Source organism: Arachis ipaensis, chromosome B9 (genome assembly GCF_059453495.1).
Source record: "Arachis ipaensis isolate K30076 ecotype BB chromosome B9, ASM5945349v1, whole genome shotgun sequence".
Lineage (NCBI taxonomy): Eukaryota > Viridiplantae > Streptophyta > Magnoliopsida > Fabales > Fabaceae > Arachis > Arachis ipaensis.
The window spans coordinates 99,772,621-99,784,064 of NC_142444.1; the positions used below are offsets into that span (position 1 = coordinate 99,772,621).

At 38.4% G+C, this 11,444-nt stretch overlaps 1 non-coding gene across 1 annotated transcript; it reads right to left on the reverse strand.

Moving 5' to 3' along the window:
• Positions 1-4,944: 4,944 nt before the first annotated feature.
• LOC148545614 (small nucleolar RNA R71) lies at positions 4,945-5,052 on the reverse strand. The gene has a single exon (XR_015900958.1). It is a non-coding gene; the product is annotated as a small nucleolar RNA R71 (small nucleolar RNA).
• Positions 5,053-11,444: the final 6,392 nt, after the last annotated feature.

Sequence of the window (11,444 nt, forward strand, 5' to 3'; positions counted from 1 at the left end):
TTTTCAAAAATTGCAAAATCTCTGAGCAATCTGCTAGCTGCTGACATGCCATTTGTCTTTGACACAGAGTGTCTGCAGGCGTTTAAAACTCTGAAAGCTAAACTGGTCACAGCACCAGTCATTTCTGCACCAGACTGGACATTACCATTTGAACTAATGTGTGATGCCAGTGACCATGCCATTGGTGCAGTATTGGGATAGAGGAATAACAAGCTTCTGCATGTCATTTATCATGCTAGCCGTGTTTTGAATGACGCGCAGAAGAATTACACAACCACAGAGAAGGAGTTGCTTGCAGTGGTTTATGCCATTGACAAGTTCAGATCTTATTTAGTAGGATCAAAATTGATTGTGTACACTGACCATGATGCACTAAAATATCTCCTCACAAAGCAGGATTCAAAACCCAGACTCATAAGATGGGTGTTGCTTCTGCAAGAGTTTGATATAGAAATAAGAGACAGAAAAGGGACAGAGAACCAAGTAGCAGATCACCTATCCCGGATAGAACCAGTAGCAGGGGCTTCCCTCCCTCCTATTGAGATCTCTGAAACCTTTCCGGATGAGCAACTCTTTGCCATTCAGGAATTACCATGGTTTGCAGACATTGCAAACTATAAAGCAGTGAGATTCATGCCAAAAGAGTACAGTAAGCAACAAATGAAAAAATTAATTTCTGATGCAAAGTACTACTTGTGGGATGAACCATATCTCTTTAAGAGGTGTGCAGATAGAGTAATCCGCATATGTGTGCGTAGAGAAGAAGCACAGAAGATCCTATGGCATTGCCATGGATCACAATATGGAGGACACTTTGGAGGTGAGCGAACAGCCACAAAGGTTTTCCAATGTGGTTTCTACCGGCCTACTCTCTATAGAGACTCCTGAGAGTTTGTACGTAACTATGATAGTTGCCAGAGAGCTGGTAATCTGCCTCATGGTTATGCCATGCCTCAACAAGGGATCTTAGAGATTGAGTTGTTTGATGTATGGGTATTGACTTCATGGGGCCTTTCCCACCATCATACTCAAACACCTATATTCTGGTAGCAGTAGACTATGTATCTAAATGGGTGGAGGCAATTGCAATGCCCACTAATGATACTAAGACAGTAATGAAGTTCGTCCAAAAGCATATTGATGAGCGGATAATTTATACGCTTTTTGGCATTATTTTTACATAGTTTTTAGTATGATTTAATTAGTTTTTAGTATATTTTATTAGTTTTTAATTAAAAATCACATTTCTGGACTTTACTATGAGTTTGTGTGTTTTTCTGTGATTTCAGGTAATTTCTGGCTGAAATTGAGGGACTTGAGCAAAAATCAGATTCAGAGGTTGAAGAAGGACTGCAGATGCTGTTGGATTCTGACCTCCCTGCACTCAAAGAGGATTTTCTGGAGCTACAGAACTCCAAATGGCGCGCTCTCAATTGCTTTGGAAAGTAGATATCTAGGGCTTTCCATCAATATATAATAGTTCATACTTTGATTAAGGATAGACGACGTAAACTGGCGTTGAACGCCAGTTCCATGCTGCATTCTGGAGTCAAACGCCAGAAACAGGTTGCAAAGTGGAGTTAAACGCCAGAAACAGGTTACAAACTGGCGTTCAACTCTAAGAAAGACCTCTACATGTGTAAAGCTCAATGCTCAGCCCAAGCACACACCAAGTGGCCCCTAGAAGTGGATTTCTGCATCATTTACTCAATTCTGCAAACCCTAGTAACTAGTTTAGTATAAATAGGACTTTTTACTATCTTTGTAGAGATCTTTTGATCAGTTTTATGCTATCTTAGACTTTGTGAGGGCTGGCCATTCGGCCATGCCTGAACTTTATCACTTATGTATTTTCAACGGTAGAGTTTCTACATACCATAGATTAAGGTGTGAAGCTCTGTTGTTCCTCAAAGATTAATGCAAAGTACTACTATTTTTCTATTCAATTCAACTTATTCCACTTCTAAGATATTCATTCGCACTTCAATATGATGGATGTGATGATCGTGACAGTCATCATCATTCTCAACTTATGAGCGCGTGCCTGACAACCACTTCTGTTCTACCTTAGATTGAATGGATATCTCTTAGATATCTAATACAGGGGACCGAGTCCGAGATATTAGAGTCTTCGTGGTATAAGTTAGAACCCATGGATGGCCATTTCTGAGATCCGAAAAGTCTAAACCTTGTATGTGGTATTCCGAGTAGGATCTGGGAAGGGATGGCTGTGACGAGCTTAAAACTCGCGAGTGCTGGGCGTAGTGACAGACGCAAAAGGATCAATGGATCCTATTCCAGTATGATCGAGAACCGACAGATGAATAGCCGTGCCGTGACAGAGCATCTTGGACCATTTTCACTGAGAGGACGGGAAGTAGCCATTGACAACGGTGATGCCCAACATACAGCTTGCTATGGAAAGGAGTAGGAAGGATTGGATGAAGACAGCACGAAAGCAGAGGTTCAGAGGGACGAAAGCATCTCTATACGCTTATCTGAAATTCTCACCAATGAATTACATAAATACCACTATCCTATTTTATATTTTATTTATCTTTTACTTATCAATTCATAAAATCAGTTGAATCCGCCTGACTGAGATTTACAAGGTGACCATAGCTTGCTTCAAGCCGACAATCTCCGTGGGATCGACCTTTACTCACGTAAGGTTTATTACTTGGACGACCCAGTGCACTTGCTGGTTAGTTGTACGAAGTTGTGAAACAGAATTAAGAACATGAACGTGCATATTAAGTTTTTAGCGCCATTACCAAGGAAGGAATGATCACGATTTCGTGCACCAAGTTTTTGATGCCGTTGCCGGGGATTGTTCTAGTTTGGACAACTGACGGTTCATCTTGTTGCTCAGATTAGGTAATTTTATTTTAATTTTAAGCTTTTTATTTCTTATTTTCGAAAAAAAATAATTTCTTCTTTTTCGTTTTTCCCGATTAATTTTCAAAAAATAAAAAAAAATTATAAAATCATAAAATCAAAAATATTTTTGTGTTTCTTGTTTGAGTCTAGAGTCAAGTTTTAAGTTTGGTGTCAATTGCATCCTTCTAGTTTTCTAAATATATATATATATATATTATTTTCAAAGATTTCATGCATTGCATTCTTCATGATCTTCAAGTTGTTCCTGGCCAGTCTTCTTGTTTGATCTTCATATGTTCTTGTTTTGTGTCTTTTCTTGTTTTTCATATGCATTCTTGAATCATTAATGTCTAAAGAATAATTTTTTTTTTAAGTTTGGTGTCTTGCATGTTTTCTTTTCTTGAAAATCTTTCAAAAATAAGTTCTTGGTGTTCATCTTGACATTCATATTGTTCTTGCATGCATCATGTGTTTTGATCCATAATCTTCATGTTTTGAGTCTTTTTGTTGTTTTTCTCTTTCATCATTAAAAATTCAAAAATAAAAAAAATATCTTTCCCTTTTTCTTCTCATCAAATTCGAAAATTTGAGTTGACTTTTTCAAAATTTTTTAAAATCTAGTTGTTTTTATGAGTCAAATCAAATTTTCAATTTAAAAATCTTATCTTTTTCAAAATCTTTTTCAAAATCAAATCTTTTTCAATTTTCTTTTCATATTTTCGAATTCCTTTTTAAAATTTTTCAAAATCTTTTTCATTTTTTAGAAAATATTCAAATTAATTTTCAAAATCTTTTTCTTATTTTATTTCTTAATTTTCAAAAACTTTATTAGCATTTAATGTTTTGATTCAAAATTTTTCAAAGTTGTTACTTGCCTATTAAGAAAGGTTCAATCTTTTAAATTTAAAATCATATCTTTTAGTTTCTTGTTAGTCAAGTAATCAACTTTAAGTTTCAAAATCAAATCTTTTTTTTTATTTCCTCTCTAAATCTTTTTCACATTAAATTTCAATCATATCTTTTTCTATTTCAATCACATCTTTTCAAAATCAATTTCAAAATCTTTTCTAACCACTTAACTTTTTAATTTGATTTTCAAATCTTTTTCAATCAATCATATCCTTTTGCTTCAATCATATCTTTTTTAAAACTACCTAACTAACTCTCACTCTCTCTAATTTTCAAAAACCCCTTCTCTCTTTTTCAAAATTCCTTTTAATTAACTAATTATTTTTAATTTTAATTTTAATTCAATTTCAATTTTAATTTTCGAATTTTAAATTTAATTTTAAAATATTCTTATCTTATTTTGTTTAATTTTTGAATTCCTTTCTTATCTTTAATCTCCTTCTATTTATTTATTCATCTACTAACACTTCTCTTCCACTCAAAATTCGAACCCCATCTCCCTCTCTGTGTTCGAGTTTTTCTCTTCTCCTTCTCATATTCTTCTCTTCTTCTACTCACATAAAGGAACCTCTCTCTACTGAGGCAAAGAGGATCCCTATTATTTTCTGTTCTCTTCTTTTTCATATGAGCAGGAACAAGGATAAGAATATTCTTGTTGAAGCTGATCCTGAACCTGAAAGGACTCTGAAGAGGAAGCTAAGGGAAGCTAAAGCACAACTCTCTGGAGAAAATCTGACAGAAATTTTTGAAAAAGAAGGAGACATGGCCGAAAATAATAACAATGCAAGGAAGATGCTTGGTGACTTCACTGCACCTAATTCCAATTAACATGGAAGAAGCATCTCAATCCCTGCCATTGGAGCAAACAATTTTGAGCTTAAACCTCAATTAGTTTCTTTGATGCAACAGAACTGCAAGTTTCATGGACTTCCATCTGAAGATCCTTTTCAGTTCTTGACTGAATTCTTGCAGATCTGTGATATTGTTAAGACCAATGGGGTTGATCCCGAGGTCTACAGGCTTATGCTTTTCCCGTTTGCTGTAAGAGACAGAGCTAGAGTATGGTTGGACTCTCAACCTAAAGATAGCCTAAACTCTTGGGATAAGCTGGTCACGGCTTTCTTAGCCAAGTTCTTTCCTCCTCAAAAGCTTAGTAAGCTTAGAGTGGATGTTCAAACCTTCAGACAGAAAGAAGGTGAATCCCTCTATGAAGCTTGGGAGAGATATAAGCAACTGACCAAAAAGTGTCCTTCTGACATGCTTTCAGAATGGACCATTCCGGATATATTCTATGATGGTCTATCTGAACTATCAAAGATGTCATTGGACCATTCTGCAGGTGGTTTCATTCACCTAAAGAAAATGCCTGCAGAAGCTCAAGAACTCATTAACATGGTTGCAAATAATCAGTTCATGTACACTTCTGAAAGGAATCCTGTGAATAATGGGATGCCTATGAGGAAGGGAGTTCTTGAAATTGATACTCTGAATGCCATATTGGCTCAGAATAAAATATTGACTCAGCAAGTCAATATGATTTCTCAGAGTCTGAATGGAATGCAAGCTGCATCCAACAGTACTCAAGAGGCATCTTCTGAAGAAGAAGCTTATGATCCTGAGAACCCTGCAACAACAAAGGTTAATTACATGGGTGAACCGTATGGAAACACTTATAATCCCTTATGAAAAAATCACCCAAATCTCTCATGGAAGGATCAACAAAAGCCTCAACAAGGCTTTAATAATGGTGGAAGAAACAGGTTTAGTAATAGGAAGCCTTTTCCATCATCCACTCAGCAATAGACAGAGAGTTCTGAGCAGACCCCATCTAGCTTGGCAAACATAGTCTCTGATCTATCTAAGGCCACTCTAAGTTTCAGGAATGAAACAAGGTCCTCCATTAGAAATTTCGAAGCACAAGTGGGCTAGCTGAGTAAAAGAATCACTGAAACGCCTCCTAGTACTCTCCCAAGCAATACAGAAGAAAATCCAAAAGGAGAGTGCAAGGCCATTGAACTGATCATCATGGCCGAACCTACAAGGGAGGGAGAGGACGTGAATCCCAGTGAGGAAGACCTCCTGGGACGTCCAGAGATCAATAAGGAGTTTCCCTTTGAGGAACCAAAGGAATTTAAGACTTATCTAGAGACCATAGAGATTCCATTGAACCTCCTTATGCCATTCATGAGCTCTGATGAGTATTCTTCTTCTGAAGAGAATGAAGATGTTACTGAAGAGCAAGTTGCCAAGTACCTTGGTGCAATCATGAAGCTGAATGCCAAATTATTTGGTAATGAGACTTGGGAAGATGAACCTCCCTTGCTCACCAATGAACTAAGTGATCTGGATCAACTGAGATTGCCTCAGAAGAAATAGGATCCTGGAAAGTTCTTAATACCTTGTACCATAGGCACCATGACCTTTAAGAAGGCTCTATGTGACCTTAGATCAGGGATAAACCTCATGCCACTCTCTGTAATGGAGAAACTGGGAATCCTTGAGGTACAGGCAGCCAAATTCTCATTAGAGATGGCAGATAACTCAAGAAAACAGGCTTATGGACTAGTAGAGGATGTGTTAGTAAAGGTTGAAGGCCTTTACATCCCTGCTGATTTCATAATCCTAGACACTGGGAAGGATAAGGATGAATCCATCATCCTTGGAAGACCCTTCCTAGCCACAGCAAGGGCTGTGATTGATGTGGACAGAGGAGAGTTGGTCCTTCAACTGAATGAGGACTACCTTGTGTTTAAAACTCAAGGATCTCCTTCTGTAACCATGGAGAGGAACCATGAAAAGCTTCTCTCCCTGCAGAGTCAACCAAAGCCCCCACAGTCAAACTCTAAGTTTGGTGTTGGGAGGTTCCAACCTTGCTCTGAATATCTGTGAGGCTCCATGAGAGCTCACTGTCAAGCTATTGACATTAAAGAAGCACTTGTTGGGAGGTAACCCAATGTTATTTAATCATTTTTTATTTTCTCTTTGTTATTTCATGTTTCATTAGGTTGATGATCATGTAGGGTCACAAAAACTACTGAAAAATCAAAAACAGAATGAAAAATAGCATTGAAAACAGCACACCCTGGAGGAAGGGCTTACTGGCGTTTAAACGCCAGTAAGGAGCATCTGGCTGGCGTTTAACGCCAAAACAGAACATGAAACTGGCATTAAACGCCAGAAACAAGTAGCAGTCTGGCGTTTAAATGCCAGGATTGCACTCAGAGGAAAGCTGGCCTTAAACGCCAGAAGCAAGCATCAGACTGGTGTTTAACGCCAGAAACATGCACCATACTGGCGTTCAACACCAGAAACATGCTATGGACTGGTGTTGAACGCCCAAAACAAGCAAGGAAGTGGCGTTTAACGCCAGAAACATGCTGCAGTCTGGCGTTAAACGCCAGGATTGCATATATGGGATGTTTTACACGTCTAAAAGGTGTAGGGATGAGAAATCCTCAAACACCTCAGGATCTGTGGACCCCACAGGATTTCTTTCGGATCTGTGGACCCCACAGGATCCCCACCTACTTCTTCTCACCCCTTCACCAATCACATCCATCCTCTCTTCCCCAAAAACCCCACCTACCTTTGAATTCAAAATAATTTCCCTCCCAAACACAACCCTAAATGGCCGAACCCTAAACCCCTCCCCTCTCCTATATAAACCCCTCATTCCCTCTTCATTTTCATACAACAAAACCCTCTCTTCTTTCCCTTGGCCGAAACCATCTCTCTCTCCCTTTCCTCCATTTTTCTTCTACTTCTACTTTTTTCTTTCTTCTTTTGCTCGGGGACGAGCAACCATTTTAAGTTTGGTGTGATAAAAGCATAGCTTTTTGTTTTTTCATAACCATTCATGGTACCTAAGGCTAGAGAAACCTCTAGAAAGAGGAAAGGGAAGGCAATTGCTTCCACTTCTGAGTCATGGGAGATGGAGAGATTCATCTCTAAGGTCCATCAAGACCACTTCTATGAAGTTGTGGCCAAGAAGAAAGGGATCCCTGAGGTTCCTTTCAAGCTCAAAAGGAATGAGTATCTGGAGATCCGACTTGAGATTCAAAGAAGAGGTTGGGAAGTTCTCACCAACCCCATTCAACAAGTCGGGATCCTAATGGTTCAAGAGTTCTATGCAAACGCATGGATCACAAGGAACCATGATCAAAGTGTGAACCCGAATCCAAAGCATTGGCTTACCATGGTTCGGGGGAAATACTTAGATTTCAGTCCGGAAAATGTAAGGCTAGCGTTCAACATGCCAATGATGGAAGAGAACGCACGCCCCTACACAAGAAGGGTCAACTTTGATCAAAGGTTGGACCAAGTCCTCATAGACATATGTGAGGAAGGAGCTCAATGGAAAATTGACTCAAGAGGCAAGCCGGTTCAACTAAGAAGGCATTACCTCAAACCAGTGGCTAGGGGATGGCTAGATTTCATTCAACGCTCAATCATTCCTACTAGTAACCGGTCTGAAGTTACTATAGACTGGGCCATCATGATCCATAGTATCATGATTGGAGAGGAGGTAGAAGTTCATGAGATTATACCTCAAGAACTTTACAAGGTGGCTGACAAGTCCTCCACTTGGGCAAGGTTAGCCTTTCCTCACCTCATATGCCACCTCTGCAATTCAGCTGGAATTGACATAGAGGGAGATATCCTCATTGAAGAGGATAAGCCCATCACTAGGAAAAGGATGGAGCAAACAAGAGATCATGGACCTCAGCATGAGCATGAGGAAATTCCTCACCATGAAATCCCTGAGATGCCTCAGGGGATGCACTTTCCTCCACAGAATTATTGGGAACAAATCAACACTTCCCTAGGAGAATTAAGTTCTAATATGGGACAACTAAGGGTGGAGCACCAAGAGCACTCCATCATCCTCCATGAAATTAGAGAAGATCAAAGAGCTATGAGGGAGAAGCAAGAAAGACAAGGAAGAGACATAGAGGAGCTCAAGAGCACCATTGGTTCTTCAAGAAGAGGAAGACGTCACCCTCACTAAGGTGGACTTATTCCTTAATTTCCTTGTTTAATTATTTTCCTATTTTTTTATTTTTAAGCTTTATGTTTTATTTATATTTGTGTCTTATTACATGATCAATAGTGTCTAAGTGTCTATGCCTTAAAGTTATGAATATGAATCCATCACCTCTCTTAAATGAAAACTGTTTTAATTACAAAAGAACAAGAAGTACATGGTTTCGAATTCATCCTTGAAACTAGTTTAATTATTTTGATGTGGTGACAATACTTTTTGTTTTCTGAATGAATGCTTGAACAGTGCATATGTCTTTTGAAGTTGATGTTTACTGAATGTTAAATATGTTGGCTCTTGAAGAATAAAGAAAAAGGAGAAATATTATTTGATAATCTGAAAAATCATAAAATTGATTCTTGAAGCAAGAAAAAGCAGTGAATACAAAAGCTTGCAGAAAAAAATGCGAAAAAAAAAGAGAAAAAGAAAAAGAAAAAGCAAGCAGAAAAAGCCAAAAGCTCTTTAAACCAAAAGGCAAGAGCAAAAAGCCAATAGCCCTTAAAACCAAAAGGCAATGGTAAATAAAAAGGATCCAAGGGTTTGAGCATCAGTGGATAGGAGGGCCTAAAGGAATAAAATCCTGGCCTAAGCGGCTAAACCAAGCTGTCCCTAACCATGTGCTTGTGGCGTGAAGGTGTCAAATGAAAACTTAAGACTGAGCGGTTAAAGTCAAGGTCCAAAGCAAAAGAAAGAATGTGCTTAAGAACCCTGGACACCTCTAATTGGGGACTTTAGCAAAGCTAGTCACAATCTGAAAAGGTTCACCCAGTTATGTGTCTGTGGCATTTATGTATCATGTGTTAATACTGGAAAACAAAGTGCTGAGGGCCACGGCCAAGACTCATAAAGTAACTGTGTTCAAAAATCAACATACTGAACTAGGAGAATCAATAACACTATCTGAACTCTGAGTTCCTATAGATGCCAATCATTCAGAACTTCAATGGATAAAGCGAGATGCCAAAACTATTTAAGAGGCAAAAAGCTACTAGTCCTGCTCATCTTATTGGAGCTAAGTTTCATTGATATTTTGGAATTTATAGTATATTCTCTTCTTTTTATCCTATTTGATTTTTAGTTGCTTGGGGACAAGCAACAATTTAAGTTTGGTGTTGTGATGAGCGGATAATTTATACGCTTTTTGGCATTATTTTAACATAGTTTTTAGTATGATTTAGTTAGTTTTTAGTATATTTTTATTAGTTTTTAATTAAAAATTACATTTCTGGACTTTACTATGAGTTTGTGTGTTTTTCTGTGATTTCAGGTAATTTCTGGCTGAAATTGAGAGACTTGAGCAAAAATCAGATTCAGAGGTTGAAGAAGGACTGCAGATGTTGTTGGATTCTGACCTCCCTGCACTCAAAGTGAATTTTCTGGAGCTACAGAACTCCAAATGGTGCTCTCTCAATTGCGTTGGAAAGTAGACATCCAGGGCATTTCAGAAATATATAATAGTCTATACTTTGATTAAGGACAGATGACGTAAAATGGCGTTGAACGCCAATTCCATGCTGCATTCTGGAGTCAAACGCTAGAAACAGATTGTAAAGTGGAGTTAAACGCCAGAAACAGGTTACAAACTAGCGTTCAACTCCAAGAAAGATCTCTACACGTGTAAAGCTCAATTCTCAGCCCAAGCACACACCAAGTGGGTCCCAGAAGTGGATTTCTGCATCATTTACTCAATTCTGCAAACCCTAGTAACTAGTTTAGTATAAATAGGACTTTTTACTATCTTTGTAGAGATCTTTTGATTAGTTTTATGCTATCTTAGACTTTTGTGAGGGCTGGCCATTCGACCATGCCTGAACTTTATCACTTATGTATTTTCAACAGTAGAGTTTCTACACACCAAAGATTAAGGTGTGGAGCTCTGCTGTTCCTCAAAGATTAGTGCAAAGTACTACTGTTTTTCTATTCAATTCAACTTATTCCGCTTCTAAGATATTCATTTGCACTTATTATTATGATGGATGTGATGATCGTGACAGTCATCATCATTCTCAACTTATGAGCGCGTGCCTGACAACCACTTCCGTTCTACCTTAGATTGAATGGATATCTCTTAGATATCTAATACAGGGGACCGAGTCCGAGATATTAGAGTCTTCGTGGTATAAGTTAGAACCCATGGATGGCCATTTCTGAGATCCGGAAAGTCTAAACCTTGTATGTGGTATTCCGAGTAGGATCTGGGAAGGGATGGCTGTGACGAGCTTAAAACTCGCGAGTGCTGGGCGTAGTGACAGACGCAAAAGGATCAATGGATCCTATTCCAGTATGATCGAGAACCGACAGATGAATAGCCGTGCCGTGACAGAGCATCTTGGACCATTTTCACTGAGAGGACGGGAAGTAGCCATTGACAACGGTGATGCCCAACATACAGCTTGCCATGGAAAGGAGTAGGAAGGATTGGATGAAGACAGCAGGGAAGCAGAGGTTCAGAGGGACGAAAGCATCTCTATACGCTTATCTAAAATTCTCACCAATTAATTACATAAGTACCACTATCTTATTTTATATTTTATTTATCTTTTACTTATCAATTCATAAAATCAGTTGAATCCGCCTGACTGAGATTTACAAGGTGACCATAGCTTGCTTCAAG